Source organism: Mirounga angustirostris, unplaced genomic scaffold, assembly GCF_029215605.1.
Source record: "Mirounga angustirostris isolate CCGP_5_RB_7025 unplaced genomic scaffold, mMirAng1.0.hap1 SCAF_11, whole genome shotgun sequence".
Lineage (NCBI taxonomy): Eukaryota > Metazoa > Chordata > Mammalia > Carnivora > Phocidae > Mirounga > Mirounga angustirostris.
In genome coordinates, this window is record NW_026991719.1 from 6,766,462 (window position 1) to 6,782,299 (window position 15,838).

Consider the following 15,838-nt stretch of genomic DNA (forward strand, 5'->3'; position numbering starts at 1 on the left):
GTAACCTGTCATTGCTTTGCCGGTTTGGAAGGATATGGAGTCCTCCGTCAGGCTGCTATGCTTCAGACCCAGCTGCCTGAGGCACCAGCCCGACGAGGTGGCTCTTCTCTATTCTTAGTTTCTCTCATGTAGAGGTGCCCACTGATTCTTCCGACTCTGATGCATAGTGACCGTCAGGGCACCTCTCTCTTTGTCGTCCTTGCCCTGCTTTTCTAGAGAGCTGGGGGTGGGGAACACTTGCCTGGCCTTCCCCGCACTTGTTTCTTTTGTTTGTTTGTTTTATAAATAGTTAATTTACTTATTTGCCAGAGAGAGAGAGCGCGCGTGCGCACAAGCAGGGAGAACAGCAGACTCCCTACGGACTAGGGAGCCCGATGTGGGGCTCGATGCCAGGACCCTGGGATCATGACCTGAGCCGGAGGCAGACGCTTAACGACTGAGCCACCCAGGCGCCCCTTGTTTTTAAGAGTGGAAATAGAAGTGGCAGATGAGCAGTTTGGGTTCTACAGAAACCACCCAGGGAAAGAGTAAGAAATGAACTCTAAGCACGGAGGCATGGCCGTTTTCATTTTGATTTCTTTATTTAAAGGTTTTATTTTTTTATTTTTTAAGATTTTATTTATTTGCGAGAGAGAGAATGAGAGACAGAGAGCATGAGAGGGAGGAGGGTCAGAGGGAGAAGCAGACTCCCTGCTGAGCAGGGAGCCCAATGTGGGACTCGATCCCGGGACTCCAGGATCATGACCCGAGCCGAAGGCAGTCGCTTCACCAACTGAGCCACCCAGGTGCCCCTAAAGGTTTTATTTATTTATTTTTTTTTTAAAGATTTTATTTATTTGACAGTGAGAGAGGGAACACAAGAAGGGGGAGTGGGAGAGGGAGAAGCAGGCTTCCTGCTGAGCAGGGAGCCCGATGCGGGGCTCGATCCCAGGACCCTGGGATCCTGACCTGAGCCGAAGGCAGACGCTTAACCAACTGAGCCACCCAGGTGCCCCTAAAGGTTTTATTTATTTATTTTTTTTAAAGATTTTATTTATTTGACAGTGAGAGAGGGAACACAAGAAGGGGGAGTGGGAGAGGGAGAAGCAGGCTTCCTGCTGAGCAGGGAGCCTGATGTGGGGCTCGATCCCAGGACCCTGGGATCCTGACCTGAGCCGAAGGCAGACGCTTAACGACTGAGCCACTCAGGCACCCCTAAAGGTTTTTTTTTTTTTTAAGTAATCGCTACACCCAGTGTAGGGCTCAAACTCACAACCTTGAGATCAGGAGTCGCACGCTTCACTGACTGAGTCAGCCAGGCACCCCGGGATGGCCGTTTTTAATTTGGGGTCCTACGGTGGAAAGTTGGGTTATAGTAAATTGAGAAGAATCAGAATAAATAGGAACAGAGGATTCTGATCTTACTATAAAATCGTCCTCAGTGATTTTGATTGGCACCAATAATGTTACCACATTTCATGTCAAAACCATGTCAAAGAATGTTATACATGATACAGAGATGTTCAAGGACTCCTTTTTCTTTTTTTTAAGATTTTTTTTTTTTTCAATGTAATCTCTGTAGCCAGTGTGGGGCTCAAACTCACAACCCTGAGATCAGGAGTCACACGCTCCACCCACTGAGTCACCCACGCTCCCCTCAGGGACCTCTCCTTAAATGAAGAGACCAAGAACGTTGTTCGCTTTTTCCTTTGTCACTTCTGTTTTAAATTTTGGCTTTTTAAGATCGTAATTATAAACTGTCCGCTCTTTTGTAAAGAGAAAAAACAGCATTTCTTTCTTATGTTCTGAATGCCACATACAGTGAAGAGAACTTTTGCCGGTCGCGTTGGATATTTCAGCTGTATTTGGAATTTGTCACTGTTACCTCAGCCGACTTTGTTTTCCAGGTGCTTGGGCAGAATTTTTTTATAGTTTGTCATGGGAGATGGTTGCCTCCTTGCTTTTTTGAACAGTGACTTAAAAATCCCAAGTAGTCCCATATGAGTCCTAACAGACAGATACATATTTTATATCAAATTTTGTCCTAAAGGACTGGATAAGGCACAAGAGACAAAATTAAGCCAGGCTGCTGCTAGCTTTAAAAAAATGACCTTGCTGGGACGTCTGGGTGGCTCAGTCAGTTAAGCATCTGCCTTCGGCTCAGGTCATGATCCCAGGGTTCTGGGATCGAGCCCTGCATCGGGCTCCCTGCTCCGTGGGAAGCCTGCTTCTCCCTCTCCCACTCCCCCTGCCTGTGCTCTCTTTCTGTCTGACAAATAAATAATAATAAAATGATTTTTAAAAATGACTTTGCTGAGCTCTGCCATGTTGTGTTAAACCACCCAGACCCGGGAAGAAATGGTGACTCCATCCATCCTCAACGTGCACAACCCTGGGGGTGTGGTGGTGTTCTTGGCATCTCTGTGCCTTGCCTCTGCACACTTTTGCCTATCATAAACTAAGCACATAAAATTAACTCTGTGTTTTTAGTGAACGGGTGAATAATTCAGTCTTTAACCTGCGAAAAAGTGAGGTGGGCTACTAAGCAAATTCTGAGATCTGGTAAAAGTTTGCACACCCCCCAAACCACAACCACAAAGCTTTGAATTTGCTCTGCCTTGGCTGAGGACTGTGGCGCTACTGTGTTAGGAAAACTAAGTCATTTTATTTTGACTCTGTTTTTTTTCTTAAGACCTAAAAATGTTTGTTTTTTTTCCCCCAAAGCTGTGAATGAACTCAGGGGAAATAAACAGCATTAGGGATTGAAGATTTAGCCTGTACAAGTTGAAAAAGCAGCAAAGGGTTTCTGATTTTTGTACAGTCTCCTTATGATTGGAGTAGCTTAAATCTTCAGTGTTTTTCTTTTTCGTGACCGAGAAGAGTTCCAAGTTAGATAACAGCTTGGCTATTTTGGTTTGATTCTAACGTCAATTCACTGTGGAGAAATAATATTACTGATGAGATGAGGAATGTGTTTAGTGTCATAAAAATGTGCTTTCATGTAGTCCCATTGCATTTAAACAATTAGATTTTAGAAGTATCAACCCCTCTTCCGCTCCACGGTTTTTTGGTGTTGATTTTTTTTTTTTAAGTGCTTTATACTATTATTCTTTGCCAGCAAGGAGTACAAGCATTAGATGAAGAGAAAATGACTCCTCATACCTGCTAGAATTTTTTTTTTTTTAGGGCAGATGCAGTATGTCTTACTCTTAAATACAAACCTCAATAAGCAAGACATTATAGGTTTTCTTAGCCTGTTTCTCAGACATAATAAATTATGTCTCTCAATACTTTGTTAGCTTTTGTAATTAAAAAAAAAATTTTATTTTATTTATTTATTTTTTGCTCTTTAGAGCTATTCCGTTTGTTGACTATCAAGTTCCAAGAAAGGAAAATGGTCTGGATTTATAAAGAATTATGGCTCATTCGAAAGCCTCCGTGTCTGCTGGATGAATTGTTTTGGTCTTCTCAGGACTTTGCCCCGGCACTTCAGGGGAGGGCAGACGACCGAGATTGTAGCGTTTGCTGTCCTGCACGCTCCGCTCCGGCCCACAGCTGTCCCCTCCCTGTCCCCTCCTGGGGTGGATTCCGCCTCTGGGGAGAGCAGGGCTCCTGGCCATCGGAGACCGTCTGAGGCCAGCAGTGGGGGGGTGGGGCATCACCCTGAAAGATGCAGGTAGGCACACTAGCAGAGTCCCGGGCAGAGGGACGTTTGGAAGACCGCCTGAGTGTGCAGAGTTCCTGCATGGTGCCACGGACTCTGACACAGAAGACGAGGTGTGTTTGACCAAGTAGGATGGGAATTACCCAAACCAGAGGCTGCTGTGGGGGCTCACATGTATGTGACCTTCCGACGTGATTTTTTTTCTCACCTCTCTTTTAAAAGCCAAGGACTGCCAGCCTTTGAAGACCTAGGGAAAGTACCCATAAAAATCCAGATGGTCAGCTTTAGGGGAAAAAAAAAAAAAAGATCTGCTCCCACTGAGTGCCGATTTCCTCTGAGCCACCCGTGGCTAGCCCTGGGTGGCAGGTGTCCCTTCAGAGGGGAGCACCTGCTCCTTCCCTAGAGCTGCATGTTCGGTACACGCGGCCCCTTCCCGACCTCATGAGCGCTTGCTCTGCCACCCAGAGCTGCACGTTCCCCCGCACTGCGTAACTAGGCTCCGTGGGCTGGGCCTTTGACATCTGTCTTTGTTTTTTCGGGCTGCTGTAAGAGAAATGCCACAGACCGGGCAGCTTACGAACAAATAGTTATTTCTCACAGTTCCGGAGGCCAGAAGTCTAAGACCGGCGTGGGGGCAGATACAGTGTCTGGAGAGAGCCCCCTTGCTGGCGTATAGACAACTGTCTTTCCACGGTGTCCTCCCAGGGTACAAGGGGTGAGGGAGCTCTGTGCGGTCTCTTGTGGAAGAGCACCAGCCCCGTTCTTGAGGGCTCCACCCTCAGGACCTATTCCCCTCCCCCAAAGGCCCCACCTTGCAATATCCCCGCTGGGGATTAGGTCTGCACATGTGAATTTGGGGAGCACACATTCAATGGGAAGATCACTGAAAAGAGTTTTTCCAAAAGAAAGCCCTTGTGATGGATGAGGTCATCCGTAGCTCATCCAGTGAGAAGACGAAGGCTTGCCGGGAGCTCCGAGTGTCCCCGGAGGGAAGGTGAAGGGAAGCGTGGCCAGGTTCCCTCTGAGTCGCGCCTCCCTTGCATTGCCCAGCGGCGGCGTTATCGAAAGGAACAAGCGCTGTGTCTTTGAAATTGCAGTAGGCTGGGAACGTCCATGAAAAATAAACAGCCATGTGTTCTGAAAAGCGGGGACACTTTGTTCTCATGTGCAGCAGTTCCTTTTCCTGTTTCATGATTGCCTATCAGCCCTTTCAGATGGTTTTCTACTTTGAAAACTGCGAAACTGAGTAACCCCAGCCATCCGTGTTTAAGCGGCGCGGCGGGTTTTCAGAAGCCCTGGGAGAAGGGTGGGAGCCCGGGCAGCCCGGTGGGAAGCCTGCTCGCCGTGCTTTTGCTCCAACCGCTCCTGCGATTTCTGAGACAGACTTGAAAGACCAGGGCTGTGGTGGGGTTTTCCTCCCGTGACCCTAGGACAAAGGCTGGCCTTAGACAAAAACCTTGCGATCTTCACTGATTGTCTTCCTCTCTGTTCACCCTTTCCAGAAATGTTGCCTTCTGCCTTGCAACAGACATTGATATAGGAGGGAATAAGCACAGATCCCATCTGGGACTTGTCCTCACAGACGTGCTGGTCTTGGTGCAGAGCCAGAAGCATACGCAGGGGACCGTCAACAGGGTCCGGAGCAGTGCTCGGTGATACACCCAGGATGTTCGGGAGGCCGGGAGGAGGGCATCTGGTCCCGTGGTAGAGGAAGTAGGGGCCTCGTGCGGTGTCGAGCCAGGCACAGTGTGTCTGTGTCGGTGATGGGGTTGGGGGTGTGAATGGAGGGGACCCAGCCAACACCGCCCGCAGACAAGAAGGACCGTTTTCTCCGGGGAGAAAGAACAAAGGCTTCTTAGGGGACCGGACTCATGGCGCCCAGAACAACGAGGCCTGTTTTGCATGGTAATGCTGGGCTGTATCAGACATCAGACACAGTGGTTCCACCTGGCCTGATGGGCCTTCTGCCTAGCTGCCAGGAACCGCAGAGACTTCTCTGCGCGAGGCTGCCTGCTTCTTGCCGTGCTGGATGGGTTTTGCATGGCAGCAAATGAAAATGAGGTTTTGGAAGTGTCTTGCTTTCTGTGTGTGTGTTCACGAGAGCTGTGATGATTTTCTCGGATACTTAATCCTTTGTTGAGAACAGTGGTTCTGAACTAAGGTCGATTCAGACATCCACCCAGTCTGCAGGAGTTGTAGGTACTGGAAACAGCCCAAGTGTCCACTGACAGATCGAAGAATGAAGAGAAGGTGGTACATACGTGCGGTGGAATATCGTTCAGCTTTAGGAGGGAAGGCTGCCGAGCATCACGCGCTGTAACACGGATGAACCTTGAGTCCTAGGAGCAGACAAAAGGACAAATACCGTATGATTCCACTTATACAAGGTGTCTAGAGTAGTCCGGTTCATGGAAGGAAAGAAAGAATGGTGGTTGACAGCGGCTGGGGGAGAAGGGGAATGGGGCATTGTTGGGCTATAGATTCTAGAAAACGTAGTTCCCATTTTAACCAAGAGGACCCATTACTGATGCCTAAGCGACAAACACCAGGCTTTTACTTAGCGTATCTGTTCAAAGGGCCACCTGGGGAAATTCGTGTCCCTTTTCCCCCCTTGCTTAATTACGTATCTGCAGTATTTAAACCATGGGTCGTTTCCAGAGGCATTTGTGTCTTGCCCTGAGAATTTACCACTTAAATCAGGCTTTTTTAAGTGGAGGAAATGTGGCCTGGTTTCTACCTGACCCACTTAGGCTAAATTTTTGTAAAATACCCCATTTATATATTGCGACTTTGTCTACTTCAAAAGTTTTCTATGATGCTGTAATAGCTAAACAGGGGGAAAAGGAAACTTTAAGTTAGGTTTAAAGGAAACGATAACATCTAGGTTAACTGAGCTTCAGGATTTTTTTTCGAATGGCCTTGTAAAAGGACTTAGAAACCATTCTACCTCAATAAATAGCTTGGAGCATTATAAATGAAGCATTCTCCCCGACCACTTCAGCCTTGCTTCCTCATGTTAAAATCGAGAAGGGGATCATTTGTCACTGAACTTGAGCGTCTAGAAGCCTGGCCAGCTAGTCCCACCTTGTACACCAACAAATTATAAGTGAAATAGTTTGTGAATACGCTTATATAACACTTTAGAGCTTACAACGTGTTTTGAAATTTTTTTTTAGGTGACAAAACAGAGACAAAAATAAGTGACCTTCTCTAAATCAGGTAGTTAAGTAAGTGGTGGAGGCAACTCTTACGTACTAGGTCTCACACCTCGTCTTTTTTTTTTTAAGTAGTCTCTACACGCAGTATGGGGCTCAAACTCACAACCCTAAGATCAAGAGTCGCACGCTCCTCGGACTGAGCCAGCCAGGTGCCCCTCACCTTTTTGAAACCTTCCCCGATGCTCATCATCTCCCCCGCTCCCTACCCACACCACAATATTAATTTTGCTGCTCGGGCCCCGTGAATGTCTGTCACTGCACTTGTCACCTGCCATGTGTATTTGTCAGGGTCCGGTTCGGACACAAACCGTACAGTAATTTGAGCAGGAAACGCTTGGTGTGAAGCAGGGTTCAGCACACTGGTCAGGTACCGACAGCGTTCCGGCTCTGTCTTGTCGGTTGGGCAAGGTGCAGCATGTGCTGGAGAGCCCACAAACCCTTAAACGCTTATTACCGTATGGCTCTTTAGAGAACGGTTTGCTGGCCCCCAGTGCAAAAACTGATTAACTAGTAACAGATGAGTACTCAGACTGACAAGAAATCATGACTACCTGTCCCAGGTAAAGGGAACCCTGAAGAATGCACAACAGGGGCTGTAAGGAGCAGGCTCTGCCTCCAAGACTGAGGAAGGAGGAGCTCAGGAAGCAGCCCCCCCCACCAGCTGAGACTGGGAGCTCCGTGGAGTGGGGGTGCCTGCAGCCTGCTGACCGTGGGGACATTCACTGAGCCACACGGAGCTGGCCGGCAGGAAGCTGCCCCCAGCCGCGCTGGGATCTCACCGCGGAGCTGGCAGGGCTGGTGACGTGCCGTGGAAATGCCTCTTGGGAAGGCACTCAGGTGACGCGACTGGGGCTCCCCGGGAGGCTGCCGGCTGGTGTGAGCCTCTGGAACTTGCCGGGAAGCCGCCGTGCTGCTGGCCACTGCGGGTGACCGCCGTCCACGGGAGCAGGCCGAGAGGAAAGCAGGCTGGCTTTGGGAAGCGAGGGCCTGTCCTCCTCCCGTGTCCCTTCCGCGCCCTCTGCTGACCGTGCTCACCACCACGGGGCCGGCCGGCAGAGCGGGAATGTTCGCAGGGTCCCACTGCAGCGTCTCTGCACGGGGCATGAAGGGCAGATCTGGAGCCAGGGCAACGCCTGAGGCTGCTGGCCGCACCGTTGGAAGAGTCGTTGACAAAGCCTTGTTTCTCCTCCTGGCTTGGACCCTCCCTGACGTACGGAGGTGGTCAGAAAACGCTCTCTGAGTGTTGCTTTCCAGACACCGTCCCTTTCACGGACAGGCCTGTGTTCCCTGGGGTGCAGCGATGATGTGGTGATCAGGACCTTGCAGTCCTCGTGCCCCAGACCTGTCTGGAGGAGGCACATACCCCAGGCCTTACCCTGCCCAGGGCGGGCAGCAGAGCCTTGACTCAGAATGAATGCCGCTCCCCCCGTTTCCCACCCAGCTGGGTGCCGGGTGCAGACCCCCGCCCTTCCCCGTGCCTCCGTGAGCATCCTCCCTTTTTCTGTCTAGACCTCTGACTGCTAATTGCAGCCTCCAGATCTCGTCCTCCTCTTCTGATGGGCTTTTCCCTTGGCATTTGCGTTGGCCAGATGCCCCCTTTGCACACAGGCTCATCACCCAGTCCTCTCTTCCTTCCGTGCATCTCATCGGCTGGGCTCTATCCATTCAGCTGCTGTGGTCCCTTTGCCCGGGCCACATTGGCCTTTCTTTGTGATAGGGCCTCGTCTGATGAGCATTCCTGTTACAGAGGCTGAAAGGAGTATGTGAAAATCTCCAGAGCAGACCCTCATGTTCCTGCAAGCCTTGGACTAAACATCAGCTTGCTCACCTACTGTCCAAAACCTGTGAGGTGCGTTGTGGTTTATTTGGTTAGTTTTGGGGGGCATTGTTTTATCTTTTCTCTTGCTTTTTGATTTTGGTTCTCATCTATGAGGAAAGGAGTTTTTTTCTCTCACCACTGAGATTTTATTGGTGGTTTCGATGATCTGTACACAGACACATTTCATTTTACACGGTTTTTAACATAGATACCAAAGATCTAAAAAGATGTAGTCCGTGATTCTTTACTAAACTGTTATATACGGTGACTTTCCAGCTTGAAATGTGGAGGCAAATTTTCCTTGAGAAGATACCAAGTACCAGTAGGTTCTGCGTTGACAATCACCGTTCAGTCACAGATCCCACTCATTCACAATTCACAATTTACTATCCTAAACGCATGTTTGGACTGTCAGGTTTTCAAGACAGGTTGACAAAGTGTTTAGGGAAACTGGACTAGCATGTTCAGGGACTGGGAGAGCCAGGATCAGGGAAATGGTTTTCTTTAGGAAATGTGGGGATAGAGGTAACTTGCAACGTTCAGGACACATCAAATACACGACCGTGACTCCAAATTGCCATGTCATATGCCTTGTATTGGCCATGAAAACTGCTCCCCCCACCCATGGAATGTCAGGCTCACCCCCCAGACAGCCAGAGCCTCCTAGGATTCAGTATCCCACTCTTCTGGTTGTACCAAAAAATAACCAGCGAATGATTTTACCTCTTAAACAAATATTCACACCTAACTTGGATGAGGTGGCATTCCCTCCTGGGGCACCTGGATGGCCCAGTCGGTTAAGCGGCTGCCTTCAGCTCAGGTCATGATCCCAGGGTTCTGGGTTCGAGTCCCACATCGGGCTCCCTGCTCAGTGGGGAGTCTGCATCTCCCTCCCCCTTTGCCTACCGCTCTGCCTACTTGTGCTCTCCCTGTCTCTCTGTCAAATAAATAAATAAAACCTTTAAAAAATATATTCATAGACCTACTAAGGCCATCTGGGTGCCTCAGTTGGTTGAGTGTCTGACTCTTGGTTTCATCCCAGGTCATGATCTCAGGGTCATGAGGTTGAGCCCCGAGTAGGGTTCTGTGCTCAGCACGGAGTCTGCTCGAGATTCTCTCCCTCTGCCCCTTCCCCCACGTGCACGGGTTTGCGTTCTCTTTCCCTCTCTCAAATAAATAAATCCTAAAAAGAAAATATTCCTAGAGCTACTAAAAAGCTTACATTTCCAAAATAGTAATGAAATCTTTTGCATTGTACTAGGAGACAGGGCCCACCAAAAAGACATGGCATATGATCTTAGAGTGGTCTTCCTTCATCTCTACTTCTCTGGAGGCTGGACTCTCTTCAAGCTTTAGTCTCTCCATTTTCTGCAGGTAGATCTGTAGTTTCTTGGTTAGCCCCTGCAGCCTGTTTTCCCTTGTGTTGGCACTTTTTTGTTTGAAGACACTTTGCTTCATTTCCACTTTTGCGGGAGCAGGTTTTAGCTGAGAAATTGCGGAGCTCCTCTGGAGCTCCCTCACTGCCCCTCCACCTGAGTTGACCTTCCTGTTGGGCATCTTGGGCAGTAGAGAGGGTGACAGTCGGTGCCGGGATGCTGGAGAGAGAGAGAGAGCGTTCTGGAAGCTGGGCTGCCTGGCTGGTGTGGCTCCTCCCGCCACAGGTGGGCCCGTAATGACGACTTGTGAAAGTCTCCACACATCTAGGTGGAAGTTTCCAGTTTTCAATGGGCTTCTCTGTTACCAGAGATACACACTCAGATGATTTCACAACTTGATACTTCCCCTGGGTGAGTCAGCTTTCCTTTCTGAAGCAACTGGGCTCGAGGAGAATGAGTAAAATACTCAAATTAAGCAAACTGAAGTGGTAACTTTGGGGATTTTCCTGTCTAACAGAAGGCATTGCTTTGTCACGGAGTGCCTTTTGTCTGGACAGTGAAGCATTTTTGAGATAGAACTGATAAATCGCAGGTGTGATTCATGGCCTTTGAAATGGGATATTGGACTTAATGTCCTTCTTCCATTTTGATCTCTGGTCGTTGTGATTTTCTGAATCACTGGAGCTCAACACCTCGGCACCACTGGCCTCTTCTTTTGGTCCATCGTGTCTTGTCTGACCACATCGTGAGGCCTTCCCTCGCAGCTTCTAGAGTCCTTGCTCACGTTCATTCTCTGCGCTGCATGCTGTGAGCCCTCGTTTCTGTCCGGTGCCAAGATGGAGTCAAGGGCAGGAGAAATTCATTTTGTGTCTGCCTACAAGATCAGTCTTCCAGAAGTATTTGCTTGAATAATGTCGCTTCCCTGCTTCCATACCCTACCTTCTCTGGGCCCCTACTGCCTACAGGATATTGTCCAGATTCTGATTCAAGGTCAAGTTCCTAATCTTCCCCCTTCTGCCCTTATCTTCAGACACTCCCTTGTGAGAGCTTTACACCCTGCCAGGCTGACATTCTTTGGACGCGCCTGGGCTTCCTGCCTCTGTCCCTGTCTTCACGTCAAGACCCCACTTGGGAACGTCCTCCCCCATGCAGGCTTCTCCTTTCATGTTGTGTTTGTGGCCCTTCCGATTCATGAAGCCTCATTTCCTCCCCCGAGACAGTGGTGAAGGCTGCCCCTCGCATGCCCACTGCACGGGGTGAGATGCCTTGTAGTCGGTTACCAGACTAGACTCTTGCTTTTGTGGGTCTTCACTCTTGGTCATCTGTAACGCCCCTTCAGCCAAGTATGAAAACTCTGTTCCAAGAAGACTCTCATTAACTGTTTCCCTCCCTGCCGTTTCCTGCCAAAACAGTTCCCGAAGAGCGATACGGCGTTCTGCACGTGGTGGGACATCTGAGTCTCCCCTGGGACTGCGGGCGTGAGTCCGCCACATGGAATGCCTGTTGATAACTCAAGGTGTGGACCGTGTGGCCCGGCGTGGGCACTTGGGGCTTTCGTTCTGGACGTGGGAAGAGCGTGGCACGTGGGCTTGCATCGCGGGCATGGAAGGATCTGTCTCTGCCTGCCTGCCACTGTGCAGAAGGGGCATTTCTGAGTTAGAGCCGGGGACCTCGGGAGCTTTTCCTGACTGCTGTCGGCCACAGCTGCCCTGTGGGTGGCCCCCACGTTCTGCAGATGTTAGGCTGTCGCCTGGGCTGGGTCGTAGTCCCAGGCACCGTGAGGGAGTGATCATCGATGTCGCATGTGTGATTTACTGTAAAATGTTGGCAGGTGGCATCCTCGTCCTCCGCGGCGAACGCAGACGTCAGATTTACCCTTCACCAAGTTCAAACCTCATGAATCCTACCTAATGGGAGATGTTTGGGGGTGGTGGGGAGTATAGAATGGAAGTTTTCACAGCTGCTGCTTCTTTTATAGCTACTTTCCCCATAAGCACAATAAATATCAAAGAGAAACTTTCTCTTGGCAGGGAAGCCAACGGGTGGCTAAAAACCCAGCTACTTTCTCTCCCAAGCCCACACCTGTTTTTTCTGGGATGTGTAGGTGGAGTGTGGTTAGGGCGAGGCAGAAGGATGCTTTGCAATGCAGTCTTCATTTATAGAGGACAAACTTGAGGAGTCTTCACAGATCTTCGTGGTGAAGCCAGACTAGATGACAGTGGTTCGCAAAAGTCTCACCGACCTGGTTCACAGAAGGGTTTGTGGGGATGAGACTGAAAAGCCCACCCAGTGGTAGCCGAGCCGGATCCCGGTGATGTGTCCCCACAGGATGTGATGCCTTCAACACCAGCCCTACGACCCTGCAGGGCGTTCATCATAGTGGTTTTGCTTCAAGACTTTCTCGTAATACTCAAATTCAGAAGCGCTCACTGTAGGTGGGACTCAGAATCCTTTCCTTGTTAGATACTCAGGAAGGTGTGATCACACTAAATGTCCCGTAACACGAAACTTAACTATTTTAACCACTTCCAAATGTCTGACTCCGTATATTGACAACATTCGCATAGTGCAACCATCAGCCATTGTCGGGAGTTTTTCATCTTCCCAGACTGAAACTCTGTACCCACAAATCCATGATTCCCACTCCCCCAGCCCCTGCTGACCTTTACTCTAGGCGCTGTCTCTGTGAATTGGCCTCTTCTGGGTCCCCCATATGAGCGGAATCACACAGTCCCTGTCTTTCCGTGGTGGCATATTTCACTGCACGTGACGTCCTCAAGGTCCATGCATGTGGTAGCAGGTGTGAGAACGTCCTTCCTTTTTAAGGCTGACCTGCATTCCGTTGTATGGATGGACCACATTTTCATTATGCGTTTACTTCCTGATGGACATTTGAGTTGTTTCCACTTGGAATGCATAACTGTTGAAAGGTAAAATAAAATTCTGTGACGGAAAATCGGTGACGGAATGAATTGTACTTTGTAAATGTGTATTTCTGAAAACCATTCAAAATACAGGCAAGGGCACCTGGGTGGCTCAGTGGTTAAGCGTCTGCCTTCGGCTCGGGTCATGATCTCAGGGTCCTGGGATCGAGCTCCGCATCAGGTTCTCTGCTCAGCGGGGAGCCTGCTTCTCCTTCTCCCTCTCCCTCTGCTGCATGCACTCTCTCTCTCTCTCTCTCTGTCTCTCAAATAAATAAAATCTTTTAAAACAATGCAGAAGCTCAAGCCCTACCCTGGACCAGCTGAATCAGATCTGCATTTTAAACCCTGGGAGATTTGTCTGCACATGACAGTTTGAGAAGTGTTGGTCTCTGAAGCCTAGAAATGTCTTCAAGGCAGGAACTCCACCTTGTAAGACCCACCGTCCCCCCGCACCCCCCCCCCCACACGGCCTAGCACAGTTGTTTGTGCAGAGTACTTGCTCACTAGATACTTATTGAAAGAATAAATACCACCTCTGAACTCAACACATGCATGTGACGGCCTTTTTGTACTCACCCCACCAAAGCATTTAACTGCTAGTATTTAAGCAGTAGTTACTAAGTGCAGACCCAAGTTACTATCTACATGCATTCTTTCTACATTCTGGATTTTGCCTTTACAATCGTTATGCCCGGTGCTTGGGAGGCGGGGTGGGAGGAGATGAAATGGATCCAGGCACTCCTTGAAGGACTGCCACCTGCCTTAAGAGTCTGCAGCTCTCGGGTCCCTGTGTGGAGGACAGGTGCTGCAGGCTCAGGTAGTGAGCCAGCTGGAGCATTGGTAAGCTTCCCCGGGGGATTTCTCCGCCCTCCTCATGCACTCTGGTGGTGGCAGTTTCTGCCGCCTGTATCCCCTGCCCTTTCACCTGGCTCCTCTTCTGCCAAAGCTCTAACTACTGGGGACCCAGGGTTTCCTTCTCTGTGGTTCTCTGCCCGAGACTCTGTCTTCTGTCTAGGCAGTGTCCTTCAGTCTCCCCACCCCTCTCGTCCTTAAATAACTTCTGCTGGGGGTGTCTCCATATGTAGGCCACCTGTCCCTGGGGGCCGTCCTCCCGCCACCAGCTGCCCACTGCACCCTCTACCGGGACGGCCCCTTGGCCTCTCCCACGGGGCATGTCAAAACCCAAGCTCTCCACCACGTGTGACCTGCACCTTGCCTACACATGGCTGGGGCTGTAATCTTGTGCGGGTGGAAACTTACAGTCTGTTATCATGTTGGGATAAAATTGTCTAGACTTTTTAAACCAGTGATTAACCAAAGTTTGAAGCAGGCCGTTCAGTGAGGAGTAGTTGTTTAATTTTGTTTATGGTGTTCACTTGCAATGAATAATCGCTTTGTGAACTGAGGAGTTCAGCTGTCCTTGCATGTAGGTGGAGGTTTTAGGGAAATACCGTGCATTCGCAGAACTGAGGCATGGGCAGTCGCTTAGTACCCGGCTTTTTAGCTTCATAGGGGAAATGTAATGAGCTAAATCCAGCCAGCTGCCTTTTTTTTTTTTCCAGTAAATAAAAATTTGTGAGGGCTTTGGAAGTAATTCTCAGCTTAGCCGTGGCAAACAGTCAAGCAGTGAACTTCCAGACTGAACACAGATAAGCCTGTAACCGTTAACTTTTTTCACTAGTTTTCCTAGCGGTTTGTAAAGATAATAGCCTTTTGGTATAAAACCGGGGTTGCCGAACTTGTTTTTGTAACAAGCCAAGTAGTAAATATTTTTGGCTTTCTGGGCCCAAATACTCCATTCTGTCCTGTCGCAGTGTGTAAACAAGTGGGTGTGGTTGTAGTCCAGTAAAATTTTTATTTTTTATTTATTTTTTATTTATTTTTTTAAGATTTTTATTTATTTGACAGAGACAGCGAGAGAGGGAACACAAGCAGGGGGAGTGGGAGAGGGAGAAGCAGGCCTCCCGCTGAGCAGGGAGCCCGATGCAGGGCTCGATCCCAGGACCCTGGGATCATGACCCGAGCCGAAGGCAGACGCTCAACGACTGAGCCACCCAGGTGCCCCCAGTAAAATTTTTATTTACTGGAAAAAAAAAAAAGGCAGCTGGCTGGATTTAGCTCATGGGCCATAGATTGCCAAGTACTAATACAGAAAGCAGGCTTGGTTAGTAGCTGCTGAGTTGATTATTACTGTATAGGAAAAGCCAGGATTAAACATCAAGATCTCTCAGGATTAAAGTTATCGAATGGGCAAATTCAAGCTTTTCATGAGTCAGTACATGTTCATACATATGTGTTTAGCACAGAGTCGTGAATGCCATAATATGCACAGTGTGGCATAATCTAATTAGGACTGTAGTCAAAGAAACCGTTACGTGGGGGCGCCTGGGTGGCTCAGTCGTTAAGCGTCTGCCTTCGGCTCGGGTCATGATCCCAGGGTTCTGGGATCGAGTCCCCGCGTCGGGCTCCCCGCTCTGCAGGAAGCCTGCTTCTCCCTGTCCTGCTCCCCTTCCTTGTGTTCCCTCTCTGGCTGCCCCTCTCTCTGTCAGATAAATAAAAATAAAATCTTTAAAAAAAAAAAAAAAGTGGTACTTCGTACGATGGAATATCATTCAGCCACAAAAAGGAATCAAGTACTAACAGGTGCTGCCGTGGGGATGAGCCTTGAAACATGCTCAGTGAAAGAAGCCAGTCACAAAATGCTACATGTTGTAGGATTCTTTTTTTTTTTCTTTAAGATTTTATTTATTTATTTTTGCAAGCGAGAGAGCGAGCATGAGGGAGCAGTCTCTCCACCGAACAGGGAGCCCGATGTGGGTCTTGATCCCAGGACCCTGGGATCATGACCTGAGCCGAAG

At 49.2% G+C, this 15,838-nt stretch overlaps 1 protein-coding gene across 4 annotated transcripts in view; it reads left to right on the top strand.

The window, feature by feature from the left end:
* SHROOM2 (shroom family member 2) overlaps positions 1-15,838 on the top strand; it is a 149,835-nt gene that overhangs the window by 50,148 nt on the left and 83,849 nt on the right. The window lies entirely within an intron of this gene.